We start from the raw sequence: 16,275 nt of genomic DNA, 5'->3' as shown, positions 1-16,275 counted from the left end.
TGATACCAAGGGCAGCACTGAAAGGTGGGACACATGCTGGAAAGAGGTAACCCTTCAGCAATGGGGCAGAGCCTCACTGGCATTTGCATTGCCATCTCTCACCTTTTACATTACTTTCTGTCTGTCCTTGAAAAAGTTATGCAGGGACATGCTACCAAGAAAGCATCCTTGGGAGGTGAGGGAAGATTGTGTTACGCTGGAAAGTATTAACAGTTGCATCAATCACAAGCCTGGTCAAAGCAAATAGATGTCCTGCTCACCTTTTATTCAGGCTGAATGGAAGATGCAATTAAATGGCTCTCATACAGTGATAGCAGGAACAGCAAAAGCCATTATCCAAAGCCTGAGCACAAATGTGTGGGCTGAAGCACCATAATCCTCAGCAGAAGGGAGATGTGCAGAGAAGTACCCTTGGAGTGGCTCAGAAAGACAGCAGCAGGCGAGCACACGGAGAGCATCAGGGAGACAGGGAGAGAAGAAACCCTGACCTGGAAAATTGCCTCTGCCTTTTTCAGGGAAACAGGTTTAGCCTACAGAAATAACTATTTTATATAAATGATTTCACATTCTGGGAGGGGGAAAAGCCAGGAGAATACTGTTGAATTTGGGGGCCAAAAATGCCCCCTTGAGATTCTCCAGCTGTGCGGAAAGTATTATCAAATGTGCAAGAGGAGTGGGATTCACCACATGTAGATAGTACATTGTACATGTCTGCACCTGATTTAATAGCCTAAATTGTCCTTCTGCCACTAGAGAGAAAGAGGCAGTTTTAGGAATAGCTTCATCTTTTCTTAAAGAAGCTGTCTAAAGCAGGTCAGATGAATTGGGCTTAGAACTGCCTGCTTCTCTCTATTGACTTTCATAAGAGTCTAGACAACAAGCTGAGATAGAGATATCCACACTATATATGTCTAAAGTTAGGTAAGATGAATCCTATCCAATAAGTCTGTGTGCCTCTACCTGCAGGCAGGGAAGAGAATGTGAATAGTGATGGATGAGAGAAGCATTGAATTTCCTACAAACATTCATCCCCCCTGCTCTGTGAACTGGCTTTGGCTGCATTCTCATGTATTTGTGCTTTCCATTAACTCTGTATGACAGTAAAGCTGCTAGTGGAAGGCAGGTTTCATGCTTGCACATGCAAAACTTGTGGAAGATTGTCAATTTTGTCTCACAGGCTTTTTGCACCAAAAACCGATGGCCACATTTACATTCAGCCAGGCTATCTACACAAACTGCTCTGAACTTCTGACCTCTTTAGGCACAATGAAAGATAACAAAGATAAAGGCTGTATATTTTCTTTGACAGAATTATGAAGGCCAGGACATAAGTCATTTAAGCAAAAAGGATTGAACAGACTATGGGATGCACTGGCTGCTGCAGAGAGAAGAGCATTCAAACTCTGTCAGAGAGCTGGTGGCTGCTGCTGATGGAAACATAGGTATAATCTGCATAGGAACAGGAGCAAGATATTTTCTTGTCGGAGCTGGTGTGTGAGCCAGGGCCAAGTCACCCTCCTAATTCTTCCTGTCATTTCTGAAAGATTCATTTCCTGATGCCTCTGCTGGAGAAATGGGCTCCGTATCCCAGGTCTCACCTTGTCCATGAATGTATCAGGAGCCGTCCCTGGGGTCAAATCCTTCTCCTGCTCACAACCCAGGCAAGCCCATCATCTTTTTAAGGGTCTCACAGAAACATTAATAAGATGAAAAATGTCTCAACCATCATGTTATTCCACTTTTATTTTCATGGGTGACCAATGTGTTCTTTTCAATGAATTTTAGGTATGCTTTCTGCAAAGCGAAAAAATGTTGAACCATTTCTCAGCTGCTGCTAACATTTCAAACCCTACCATTAACTATCTGTCCACAATAGATTTTCTCTAAATAACTCTTGGCAATTGCTTGACATCTGTTTTCTCTAATTAATTCTAGCAGTCATCATACTTCACTGAATATGTTGAAAGCTTTCAAGGATAAGAGCTACCTACAGCATTTCAGTCATGGGAGTTTGTATTGTAAACACCACTCCATGAAAGCTTCAGGGTAGTTCATTCTGAAAACTCAGTGAGAGAAAACCAAGATGAAACACCTGCTGAATGTGAAGGTAATGACCAAATAAATTAGGGAGAAGTATTTCAAAATGCTGGCTTTTGATTCTACTGCAATTATAGCTAGGATAAAAACGTGACAGTAGTTAGGAATAAAGGTGCAGGACTAGCCCTACTTCCTGTGAAACTATGAAGCAACAAAAGTTCTGCCCAGATATTAATTAAAAGGAAAAGACAGTTACAGATGCAAGAGCACAGGGAAAAGGAGAAGGCAGTAATATCATCCCTATGTATTCCATGCCCCACTCACAAACTGCACTATGGCCATCATGCTCTGGGTTGAGAAACTGCTCCAGAAAAGTAAGTGCCAAAGGTTGTGCCTGTGTTAGTGCTGATCAGACCCATCCCTGCTCCCATTTCTGCACAGTGGATTTGGGTTTTGTCTCCTTATTTCCACCTACAAGCCTGCCTGCCATTTGCCATTGTGCCTTTGCAGCCTGGAGGTTCCCAGTGGCCTGGGATTTCCATCAAACTGTGGGCCCTGCTAGAGGAAACAATAATGACTTCAACTGCATAAACAACACAAAAATCAGCATTCATAAAAATCTGATGCTGTTCTTTGAATAGAAGCATACCCTTCAACATCACCTTTTGCTTGCCTGTATTCTGCTACTTGTTTGCTTTGTAAACAGAACAACAAAGACCACTCAGATAACACATTAATGAGTAAGACTGCTGACACCCTTTTGGGAAAAAATAGCCAGGTCATGGATAAGCATTATTAATTGCAGGTAATTGGAAATTCTCTCTGTACATCATGCCTTGGACCACACCAGTAAGCCAGCAGCCCCCGTAAGCCCTGGTCCCACTGGTCTCCAGCCACCCCCAGCAGCAGGGCTGGCATGAGGCAGCAAAGGGCTGCATCCCATGAGGTGTGCAGGAGGAGGAATGAGGAGGAAAGTCCTAGTTCCCCATTTGGTGCCTGTTGGGCAGCCTGTGGGACAGCACTGCCTTGCTGTCCAGCCTTGATGCTGGGGTGGCATTTAGTGCCCCCCACAGCATGGTGTTACACTCCCCAAACCTTCCTCTTCCAGTCTTTCAGCCCCTGATGTCTGTGTTAGTGAGCCCTAACTCACCTCTTCTAACACTACAATTTTTGCTTTGCTTTGGGGTTTCTGGTGTACTGGGGTTTATGTTAAGTACACTTGATTCAGAGCAGAAAAGCAGCAGGATGAAAAGGGGCAATTTGTTCATATTTGGTTTTGGTTTTTGTTTTGTCTTTTTCCCTGCAAAATTATTTTAGTGCCCATTTCCATGTTAATACATTTTCATAGTGTCTTCTCAATATTAATGGCAACAAACCCCAGTAAAGATAACATCTTACAAGGATACACAGTAAATCAGACAATTTAATGAATTCATAACCTTTCATTTTATTTCCTTCCTGTGAGATAATTTTAGCCTGTGTCAATGGGATTTGTAGGAAGGGGGAATGAATAGTGATCCTACCTCAACCAATAAAACAAAATCCTAATTTTCTGTCTTTTATCTTTTCCCATTCTTTTGTGCGCCTCTTTGGCCTTGTCAAAACATATCGTTCAGTTAGAGACTAAAAATATTTTCCCATCGATTGGGGTTATTGATTTTTTTTAATCTGTACTTTGGCTTAGAGAGCTCGGGTGAAGGGTGAAAGTTCACCGGCTTAGTCCGCTGTTTTATCTGGACAGCAGAAGAATGTATTGGCAGCAGATTTGATTTACCTTGTTGGTCAGCTGTAGTCACTCCAAGCACTGCAGACAGGCAGCAAGCATATTTTGCTGTCTATTTTATTGCACACTGAACTTCTTGAAGGTCCAGCCTCTCTATTGATTTATCTCTCAATTTCCAGTGGCCTGTGTTTCCATTCTTATTAACATAAATGTATCAGAAATCAGATTCCTTCTCAAAGATATATTGATCATTTATGAGCTTTGAAAAAAGTCTGACATGTGATGCTATACACTTCAATCATTCACTGAGTCCACAAGACTCATATATACTGATTAATAAAGAAATGGAGAGGAAAGTGGAATAGAATGGTGTATCTCACAGTGCTGTTCCAGAGGAGGACATGGATATCTGGTGTTAATCTTGAATAATTTTTTCATACCTCAAAAATGGTTATGAATGAATGTCTAATTTTTCAAGTCATTGTAGAATTGCTGCTAATTTCTTTTTGAAAAATTTAAAAAGAAGTGATTATGAAAATATAATTATGAATTTATGATTTCAGTATGAAATAGAAGCTGTACCACATAGCACATAGTGCAAAATATTTCTTCTCTGCCTGTAGGGTGCATCGAACGTGCTAAACCCCTTTCTGACAAGACTTGCCTGCTTTCAGCTTGTTTTGTAATTCTTGTTATGTAGGTAGCCAGTATATAAATACATGCAGGGGAAAATTCTTGCCCTAGAAAAAGATTTTTGGAAGATGTCATGAGCAAAGCTCTTGTACGTAGCCAGTGTGTCTAAGTCACAGTGAGTCCTGGCACTTCAGATCCTGGGGAAGCCCTGCTAGCAGACCTAGTGAGAGAAAAAGGAGGTGGGAAGGGAAAATGTAGTTCAATCACTCTCTGAATAAAAGCTTTTCCTGCACTTGGGAAAATATGTCTGACTGAAGTTACTAAACTACAGCACTCAGGCAAGTCTGGCAAGCTGAAAGTGCAAACCCTAATTGAGGACATTTAGCAGGCTCCCTAAATACTATCTGATGCATGAGTGTTGCAAATAGGTGGATATTTCAAAGGTAAGTTAGATGATTTCTAGATTTCTTAGAGAAATTCAAAGTCATTAAGTATATAAAATTGACAAAAAGTAATGCTCAAGAAAGTCTGATTTACTGCAATGCAAATTGCCTCTTGGAGCTCACTGGGTTTGGTGCATCTTCCGAACACCTGTTCTTTCAAGAAGGAACAACCCTGTGGCCACCAGTCCTACCTGGTCTGGGATTGACTTGATCAGCACAACCTGAAGTATTCCCTACAGCTCTGAGTGCCCTTCCCTGCCCACCCACACTGCCCCTCCAACTTTCCTCATCTTGACTCTGGATCCCATCACTCAGACTTCTCTGTGGATACCTACTTATTCAGGGGGCTTCATTCTCCACTTGAAGTGAATCTTTATCACAGGCATGAAGTTAGGAGTCTTAATCCTTTAAGGGCCAAATGGTCTTTATTTTGCTCTCTCTCCAGCAGCAACCTCCCTCTTGCAGCTTGCCAGGTGCTTTTGGCCCTGCCTGCCTGTCAGCTGAGGGACAGGGAAGCTTCCTTTGCTGTAGGCAGCATTTATGTGCAGACTTTGGGCTAATTCACATGGAAGTTTATTTTGCTATGGCCCTCTTTTAGGGGGAGGGAGAGATGGGGGGGTTGTGTGGTATTTTCATCTACCCAGCCATTATCTTTTCAGGGGCAGTGAAGCAAAAGGAGCTTTCCAGGAAGGATTTCAATGAAAAGAGCACTGTGACCTTGTACATGACAAGTAAATGCTCATGCAGTGAGCAATGTCAGTTCCCCATCCTCTTTGTGGCTGGAAACATCCTGGAGGGCTCTCTCAGGCAAAATGCATTTCCCATCTCAAACCAGCTTCCTGCATTCTGGATGGTTTCTAGCTCTGGCAGCAAATACTCCAAATCTGTGGTGTCAGTTTTATTTTAGGTTTTACTTTTGCCAGCAGTGCTATGTTCTTGAATTTGACTTTGCTCCACACTCCAAACAAATATGCAGACTGCCTCTTCCTACTCTCAGTCTCCCCTTGGCCTCACAAGAACAGGGGGATGCCTGAATCTTGTCCTGTCCCATTCCCTACAGCTTCTCTACATGACACAACACCCAGTGGTTGGAACCACATCTTGGGCTTCCTTCCCTACCACTCGCTTGCTACATGCTTGTTTTCACACTGGTTGTTTTGTGATGTTTTTTTCTCCTGGCATGCAAACTGAACAGCTGGAAAAGGCTTTTTTTGTTTTCTGTGAGTAGGGCAATCATATCAATATTGCATAATCTATGTCCATTTTCAGTAAGTCTTCATTAAGTAGCCATACTGGGATCCCCAGATGACATATAATAAAGACCCTCTCCATGACAGAAAGTTACCCATTAACAAATTTTACGTTTTCCTTTCTTCCGTTGCTCACCACAGAAGCAATTTCAGTAAGTAAGAGCCTGATTAAGTCTTTGCAGGACTGGAGCACATGCTGTCAAAGAAAGTACTGTCAAGACTGAAGGAATGAATTACTGGTTGGTTTCTGATTCTGAAAATTTACTTTATAAATTCAAGCAACTTGACACAGCAGACCTATTCTGTTTAGCAGCTGTGACCATGGTCCAGCTGGGTGTCCCTATATTGGAATCCCTTTGTTACCCAGAGTAGATAAGATACAGCAATGACTGTTCAAACATACTGTATCAGAGACCTTTGCCCAGGGTACTGCCACTGCAAAACCAATCACTACCTGCAAAAGCTTCTTTGCTTTGCCCAGAAAACAGCATGAGCTGGACATGACAACTCACACCATGCCAGACAATGCGACTGCCTGGTATCTCAGAATATAGTGTATTCCATTATTGTACTATATGATCCTAAATATCATCATAAACTGCTAATATACTAATGTGTTCATAGTCTATTGATTGATACTTGCAATACTGTTCTGGGTTAGTCTAGCTCATTTGTAATACTGCATATAAGCAGAATTTCTTGGAGCACTCGACATCTAGGAAAAGAGATTCCACACATTCTTTATCTTAACATGGCAGCATTAACATTACAGTTTCTTTTATAGCGTAATAAAAATAATTTATTTATAAATGTCCTCACTCACTTCAAGCATTTGGGACACTGGAAAAAAAATCCAGAAATAATTTAAAATGCATTAAAATTATATTAAAGAGCATGAAAGTTTTAATAAAAAAACTGATAAAGGGCGTCAGGAGGAGAGAGAGATTTCCTTCATGTGGTATCAATGACAATCAAACTGAAAACATTGTTAAAATGTTTTCTATCTTTTTAGGAAAAGGAGACAGAGGAGCCCTGAAAAGGAAGAGGCATACTGACCCCACCAGTGGAAGGGTTTTGGCTGGAAGAGGGGCAGCAAGGAGAGCTGCAGGCTTAACCTGGGCAGGAGCAAGGGGTCCTCATTGTGGCTGTGGTGTTGCCATGGGCCTCAATTCTCCTCTGCCCACCCAGGCTGGTGCAGGGCTGTGTGTGCTGCTTTCATGGGGCTGGCACTGCCCAGGACCCAACACCACTGAATTTTGCCCTGGTAAGTGTCCCATTGGCAGCCAAGGACAGGCTAGGACACAAGGCAGGACATTAGGAATGCCCTATCCAGAAGGCTGTCACCTCTCTGTCTATCTCTGAGGAAAAGATTGGATTCAGGCAGGGTTTATCCTGCTCTTCAGAAGTACAAGGCTCAGCCTGTTTTTGCCATTAGTGGGTCAGACTTGCAGGTTAAAGCAGGGAGCTGGGCATGGTGCAGCAGGGAGCCCCTAAACAAACCATTTATTGTGCTCTGCACAAACTGCAGGTAGCAGAGAAAGCTGCCTGGAAAGTGCCCTAAATGCAAACCACAGTGAGTGAGCCCCATGGCCAGGAGAGCACACGTGGCTGCTGAGCAGCCAGCTCAGGATGTAACCTGCAGAAACCACACGTAAGGAGAAGCTCTTGAAAACCTCTGCCTTTCTAAGCACTGCTGTGCTGAGATATTAATAAACTAAACACTGTTCCTCTGGAGACATAAGGTGATCGGAAGGCAAAATCTGTTGGTTTTTTAAATTGCTTGAAGCTGCTTGCAGAGCTACACAAACTGCATTCTGACTTAGGGGCAGCCTTCAGTCTGGTCCTGATTCTCAGAGCCTGTCACTGCCTCAGCCACATATCTATCACGTTTGCATGAAAACAGCATTCTTTCCTCACAGTGAAACACAAGCAAGTAAATGTGAACAGTGCTCAGGACTCACTCTCAAATACCATTGATACATAGTCTAAAATCTGAGATGAGAATATTTTTTAAATGCTCATTAAAACATACCCTAAAAGGAGCAACAGCTTACAAAAGAGCTACAAATGACTTGCATTTGTTAAGTGTGATTAGATGTTGCTGGGTTTACATCGTATTTCACCATCTAGGATATTCTACAGTAAGGAGTGTGAGAGTGTAAGAACATTGTTTAAAAGAAAAGGTTTTTTTCTCTGAGGATGGGAATGGGCAGCAGGGGTTTGCAGTGTTGCATGCTGTCATTGAAGGTCAGAGTCCCAATATCTCTGCAATCAAAGCTGACAATGGCACATTCACTAGATAGATGTAAGGAAGTCACTTTTCCACATACTGTCCTGCAAGTATTAAATGAAAAATTAAATTTTTATCCTTTAAATATACTGCACATATTGTAACAATATGGTCTTGGAGTTTCTTCACTGAAAAGAGACAGGAAGGATAAAATGGAAAATGAAGAAGCAGCACCTGTCATTTTAACTAATTGTGGCACATGGTTTCCAATGGTTTATAAAGATTCACAGCTGTGGTATCAGACCAGAGAGAAAACATTAATGACTAGAGAAGCAGAGGAGAAGTTAAACTAACAGGGGTAACCTATGCATGTCCAGCAACAAAAGAGGCTTGAATGAAAATAATGTAATCAACCTCTGATTTAATCTACTGATGCAAGAACAGAGCTAATTCAGTTTTTTCAGTTCACTGTGTTTGCATGTATGCTAATGTTTTAGTTGGGAGCACAGTGCACTTTTGAAGAAAATTAATAGTTTTCCCCATTTGCCAAATTTTGGTTCACTTCATTCAACAGACAGAGCTAAGACAGAAGATGTGTTGGAAAAGTGCATTATCAGCCCCAGGTGCTGATGGGTCTTAAATCCATGGTACCAGACTAGAACCAGTCCGCTACAAGTCCCCTGAAAGTCAAGGAGAAAGAATTCCAGGTCCTCAGCACCAGCTCCAGACCTGTTCCTATTTCACTTCATCACTTGCTAAGGACTTCATCACTTGTATGGACTGAAGCTTCTATGAGGCTGCCAGGAGCTGCATCTGGGAGAAGCCTGTGTAGCAGGAGGAGCCCTTCTTGCTCCTAGGGCTGATCCTGAGGCCTCGGGGTTTAGCCCATTCCTGGACGATGTCCTAGGGCTGTTCCTGGGGCTCCAGGATCTACCCCTTCTTGCCTGCTCCTGGGGCTCCTCAAGCTGTGGGCTTCTCCATCCTCACTGAAGAGTGAGAGCCCTCTCCGTGGGTGTCAGCTGCTCTCTTATTGGCCCCCTGCTCCTGCACATGCTCAGGAGGGAGGCCAGACACAGGTGAACCCACACCCACTCATCAATAACTCAGGGCACCTGGTCCTGTCTCACTACATTTTCCCCCCCCCCCTTTTTTTTTTTTTTTTTTTTACACAGACATTTACATAGACATTAACATTTACATCTTTAAACATTTACATAAACATTTACATCTTTAAGGGGAATTAAAGATCACACAATTTTTACATCTTTAAGGGGAATTAAACATCACACAATTTACATACATTTTTAGGGAGAATTCTCAACCCTTACACATATTTTGGGGAGAATTCTCAACCTTCTTTCTTTAAGGGAAATTAAGCATACCCATATATTCGCTCGATGTCAGCCCCTTTCTGGCAAAGTCTCTGCAAGTTGTCCCAGGCACTTGCCCTCTGTTCCGGGGTTTCTTTCCTCATGGGCCTCGGGATTTAACCCTTCCTCATGGGATTTCCCTCTGCTCAAGGGCTTAGCCTAGGCATATTTCACAAAGTCTCTGCAAGTTGCACCAGGCACTTTTCACAGAGTCTCTGCAAGTTGTTCTTCTAGTTATTATTCTCCCTCCTGTATCTGCTCTTCTGGCTTGGTTTCCCTCTGTTCCGGGGTTTCTTTCCTCATGGGCCTCGGGATTTAACCCTTCCTCATGGGATTTTCCCCTCTGCTCTGGGGTTTCCTGTCCAGAGAGCTTGTTGAACATACCTTACTGGGAGAATGTTCTTGCAGTTTCTGCGCCAGCTAGGTTTTCTGCAGGCTGCCCACATTCTCCACCAGATGTAGCAGGAGGAGCCCTTCTTGCTCCTAGGGCTGATCCTGAGGCCTCGGGGTTTAGCCCATTCCTGGACGATGTCCTAGGGCTGTTCCTGGGGCTCCAGGATCTACCCCTTCTTGCCTGCTCCTGGGGCTCCTCAAGCTGTGGGCTTCTCCATCCTCACTGAAGAGTGAGAGCCCTCTCCGTGGGTGTCAGCTGCTCTCTTATTGGCCCCCTGCTCCTGCACATGCTCAGGAGGGAGGCCAGACACAGGTGAACCCACACCCACTCATCAATAACTCAGGGCACCTGGTCCTGTCTCACTACAAGCCTGAATCAAACCAAGGTAACCCCAGGCACTGCATGATGAGGAGCATCCCAAATACACATCTTACCAGGAAGCTACAAGTGCTCAGAGCAACCACATCACATAGTGCAAGAAACCATTAAATGTAATTATATTTAAGGACTATCAACAGTGTAGATGGAATATTCCATTATCAACTCAAAACAAAACATGTATGTTGAATAGGGAGCTGTTTTGTAAGCATAGAAGTCTTGCACCTGATTTTATAAAATTAAATTCCTGATAGAAGAAAGAAGCACTCACAAGGAAAGGAAGACAAGAGAGAAAATATCTTGCAATAGTGATTTTCACACACCCACAAACAGAAGTTTAGAGGAGCTAAAATGGCAACATAAATCACTTGGCAATTTGTTACATAGTGATTAGATGTATTTCTGAAGATGTCAAACAATATAACTGCATTAATTCAAAGGGTTGTCACACAATATAACTTCATTAATTAAAATGGCATTAATATTGGGCATCTTGCCATATCTTGCAATATATCAAAGGATAATTTGGAATATTACTTTTTTCCCAACTGCTGGGCTCCCAGGGTACTCTGTACTTCGGAAACTGTTTTTGGCTTAAGCCTTTTTTTTGGTTTCATTATCAGCTGCAGTTAATTTTGGAAGAACCACTGTGTTTTCAAAGAAGGCAAGTAACCAGTAAATACTGTGAACATTACCCCCAAAAGTATTTTGATTTACCTTTGTGTCTACAATGCTACTAATACTACAGTCTGGATTTTAGTTTTGAAGCCAAGGTGAAATATTAAGAAAAAGTGCAATTTATGGGACACTGAACAACCCATGCAACATCTTTGGTTTCAAGTAAAAATTGTCTTCCTTCCACCAACAGACTGAAGGGAGATTGGAAATACCTCCTAATTTCTAGTACTATCAGCATTCAGAAGGAAGTCCTACCAAAATAATGAGCAGGGTTGAAAGGATGTGAGGTTCTTAAAATTAATTCCTATGGGGAATCTTTTTATTTGCTTTCTTGTTTCTAGCTCCCTTAGGAATGAAGTGCTCCAGCAGAAGGGAAGGGACAGAGGAGAAAGGAGGCTGCATCAAATATTAAAACACTAAATCACCAAAAAAGAACTGTACCAATTATGCTATGTGGATGAACCTCTGCAGCAGCACTGCTTGGTCTGTGAGAGCAGAAAGGAACATGGGAAAAGTAACTTTTCATCATCAACAAAGTTCATTAGAATAAGGAAAACAGTGTGATGCCTTAAACTGCTTTTGCTCTCTATCTAATTCACTATGGAATTCTCCTAGAACTCTTTGATAGTGAGAAGTTAAGCACTCTGTGCTTCACCTGCTGCTAAGTATTCAGGATCAACTTTAGAAATCACAGCAGCATGAGTGCCCTTATTTCCAAGGACTGCTTATTTCCCAGGTCTGTGTTTATAAATACTATTTGATAAATACTATTTTCTGCGTTGCCCTTAAACATTCTGCCAGGCTTCTGGAAGAGTCAAATTGTGTTCTTACACAAACACAGTTTCTGTTTAAGAAAATGGGAGCTGCATTCACGTGATTTGGAGATTCAGTTTGGCTCTTAGCCCAGGGGTCAATTTTTTCTTAGATGGTTTTCGAAATCAGTTCCACAGTCTGAATCTGATTTTCTTTACAGAAAAGACAACAAAAGCCCCAAAACCAAAGAAACCTAATTAGGATGCTATGTAACTGCTGTAATAATCAACACAGCTTCTATTTATTTATAAAATGAATGTTTGCATTGCTATATAGGGTTTGCTGGGAGATACTATGTAAAGAGCAGTCTCCTGCTGTGCCTGAGACTGTAAAATTGCACACTGCAAAAGAGGGAGCTTCTCCTAAAGATTTTAAAGCTGCAGCAGTTGACCTGTCCACTTTTTGTTATATGACCTAAGCCATTAAGGCCTGGCCTGTACACAAAGGCATGGAGAGTTATATTTGATACTGATTTAATTATGCTGGAGGAACTTTTGCATGGGAGTATTCATACATTGGTTTAATTTGTATGGACAAATTTACAGGCATGAACTAAATTTGCATAATCAGTCTTAGGCTGACATAAAAGAGTACAAGTACAAAACCAGTACCATTTAGTTAAATGGATATACATTAACCCTGAAGCCCTCTCTGGGCAGAAGGAAGCCTCAGAAGTACTACACATCTGCAGAGAAAAGCATCTGACCAGAGAAGTTTTATTTATTATTTAAGGATTAACAGTATAAGATTAAAAGAAGATGCAAAACCACTTCAGGATAATTCCAAAGCTACCTTCTGTCGAAAATTATGTATGTAAAGAGGCACATTTTCAACTGCAGATTTTGGAGCTGCAATTCAGCTCAGTAACCCCATGGTAGGGGGCCCTGTGAAGCTGGTAAAGGCAGTGGTTGTTCCCTGCAGAACTTCCTGATCATCCTGTGAGGAAACCAGACCCACTCCACACCATCACCTCGGTGCCCTTCAGGACAAAAGGATGCAAAGCATGAGACCATTCTCTATCCTGAGCACAGCCACTAAATAATTCATTTCAGATGCAGTAGGGGAACAGAATTCTCATCAAGGTGTGTGCATAAATGTCTAGTAATTAAAAATCAGAATTCAATCATACTCATTTCACCAGCAAGACCTGAAGGGACAGTACAAAGAAACAATAGGACAAGGATTGAGAGAGGTACTATTACAGTATTTAGATTGTAGGAAAAGATGTAAATTACAAATAATGAAGAAGTATTGCAGAGATCTATAATCTCTGTTTGAAGATCAACAACAAGCTTTTGAAATGCCAAAAAATTACACCCGTGACAAGGCAATGTCCCAGCAGGAGAGGACAAACAGTGATGAATAGTTTGTCAAAAAGGGAAGAAGCATTTGATTATCTCTCCAGCTGGGGCATTGGAGATTCTTGCTGTTATTTTGCTCTGCAAGGCTCTGGATGGAGCTGGGCAGTTGCTACAAAAAAGTAGTTTGACAACAGCTGCTCAGGTTAAAGAAGAAGTTCATTTGGGTTGCATCATGCATTTTGCCTTGTGCACTCATCATCTGAGTTGCTCAAGGGATATTTTCTTTCTGTGTTAACAGAAAAAATTTTTTATACTCATGTGAATGCACTTGGTTGGAAATAAAAGATAAAAGTATTTGTACGCCTGTCTTGAAAACCTTCATCCTCTTTTCTGTTGGATATTTTCAGATCTCTGATTAGAAACCAAGAAGGATATTCTGTGGCAGAGCTAAGCAAACGTACACTGTTAACAACTTAACAAACAACCAATACTCAGTGGTTAGACTACAACCACTGGCACACTTGTCAAAACAGGACTGCTCATAGACAGTTAACAAACAGAAAAAGAGCAAATAACTGTATCTCACCATTTGCTATGCAGTTTGTGCTCTCTAATTTCAAAAGCCAAATAAAACCAACCATTTCCATATTAAGTGTGTCTGATGGACAGCCTCAGAGCTGAGGAAATATTATATGTTATCTGCTGATTACTGCACATCTGCTGTGAATGTTATGGAATGATATGTATATGCATATATATTTAATTAATGTACCTGGAATATATTGGATTAAGAAACAGTCTTTTTATCCAGAGGAAAAGAAGTACCAAACAAACCAACAGATTATCTCAAGCCTGTCAGTGTGGGCTGTTCACACAGACTTCACACTGCTTCAGTTTTCAGAAGGTGCAAAACTCCTGCCATGGGCTCCACCTTGTACACACCTGGTGCATCAGTACCCACCACTATTCCAGTGCTAACACCAACAACTACTACAAACAATACAGTGATTAACATGCACAAGAAGCTGGATCCAGACACTATTTATTTAATATAAACTATCAAATTGATATGGGAGCAATCAATTCCTAAACTTTGCTAATCTAGGTTAGTATCAGCCCATAGAGTTCCACATTGTAATGTCAACCCTGAAAACCTTATAGTCCTTTTTAATGATACTTAGAAAACCCCCCAAATATTTGACTGGACAAATACCAGCTTCCTATGGGCAACTTGTCCTTCTTCAACAGTATTGCACGAGAAACATGTCCATAGGTAAGTCTGACAGGTACTTTACATTTTTTCGTCTCAGTAGACTACAAAAATGTAGAAGTTTCACCATTAGGGAAGGGCTGTATCCTCTTTCCAGCCTCCTGATTTACATTTCACTTCTTGTGCCTGTTTGCTTTTCTTTCTTACATTTCTTCCGTTTCCACTAGCAGGTCCTCTTCTGTGGGAAGGACAGTGGCCTCCCTTCCTAGTGCCACAACATATTCTGCCACCAACATCTTACAGAATTATCTGTGTCTGTGGATCACAGTAATTTTCTTCATGTATTGGGTTCTCTCTTTCCATCAGCTGCTCGTTTGTCACAATACCTTGGAAAACATTACTAACCAGGCAATCAAACTGAAGCTATTAAATTTATACTCCAATTGGACTTGCTTTTGCTGAATATGCTGAGCACTTCCTCCCATCTGAGAGTTCATGATCTCTGCTCCTAACTGTTGACATTTACCTGCCCTTTCTTTTATCCCTGGCTTTCTTTATGTCATTCAAGATTCTGACTGCAGAATCACCTATTATGATTTCTCTTTTATTCCTGCACATTTTAGGAATGACACATTTTATGTTGATGTCTGGATTCCTCTACCTTTTGCACGTCTCTATCCTCTTATTCAGCTTTGTCAGTTCTTTCCATTGGGCAGCAGCTCAGCAGTGCAGCTACTTCTGCCTCCCCACAGTTTCCTCAGTAACCAAGGGCTCCTGCTCCCCTGCTTGTCCCCAGGCCTGGCAAAGCAGAGCATCGATCAGGTACTGATTTTGCAGCCAGCTGAGGTCATTTCTACCTATGGGCTGGGAGGAAAGTTTGGCCCCATGGAGCTGTATGGAGGACTGTACAGCACTGCTAAAAGCTGGGACCATCATGCTTACTATAAACAGTGTCACAAAGTAATGAGTCCTTTCTCTCTGCCCTCATGGAAAAGGGACTTGGGAAAACCTGTCTCCTTCAGACAGCTCCACAGAAATACCTAAGGTGGTTTTAAAGAGAGCTACTGAACATGGGTGAATGCCACCCAGACTATGGAGACAGTGGTGGAAGAAAGAAGAGTCCTTTCATTTAAGTAGAAATTTTAATCTATGGCTGGGGCAAATGAAGGATGAAAATGCATTAGGTAAGGTTACAAGTTTGCTTGACTCTGCTAATCAATAACTAAGGAAAGAAGATTCTCTAACCATGGAGAAAACATATTTATTCACCTCCTTGCAAAGGAATTGGGTGGTGCTTCCAATGATGCTTTATATACAAATGTCTTTGGACAAATAATATTCTTTTTCAAATAATATTTGAATATTCAAATAATATTCTTTTTATTAAACTGCACATTGATAATCTCAGTATGGTAACTGATGACAGCCTTCTCAGTGCTTAGTTAAAAAATAGCAGATATATCTAAGAGCAAATGAGCTAAAGAGCAAACAGCACAGAGCATACTTCTGCAACTATTTCTCAGGTAGCTTTTTCTGCACAGATCATTAGCTATCTAGCACGGCAAAATGCAGGTATTCTTCCTTCCCATTATTTTCTTAATTGAGAGCTTCAGGGAAAGATTTCAACAGCCTCATGGTTGCAGGACAGTGGGATATTTTTTTGTCTTTACAAAACCTATTTCTTTGTATGTCTCTCTCTCTCTCTCTCTCTTTTTTTTTTTTTTTTTTTTTTTTTTTTAATATATATACTTTTGATACACTGTTCTCCAAGGGCTTAATATCTTAATGTCCCTTTTACAGAACAGGAGAGTCAGT

This window comes from Calypte anna, chromosome 10, assembly GCF_003957555.1.
Source record: "Calypte anna isolate BGI_N300 chromosome 10, bCalAnn1_v1.p, whole genome shotgun sequence".
Classification (NCBI taxonomy): Eukaryota; Metazoa; Chordata; class Aves; order Apodiformes; family Trochilidae; genus Calypte; species Calypte anna.
Note: the sequence above shows the minus strand (reverse complement) of the source record.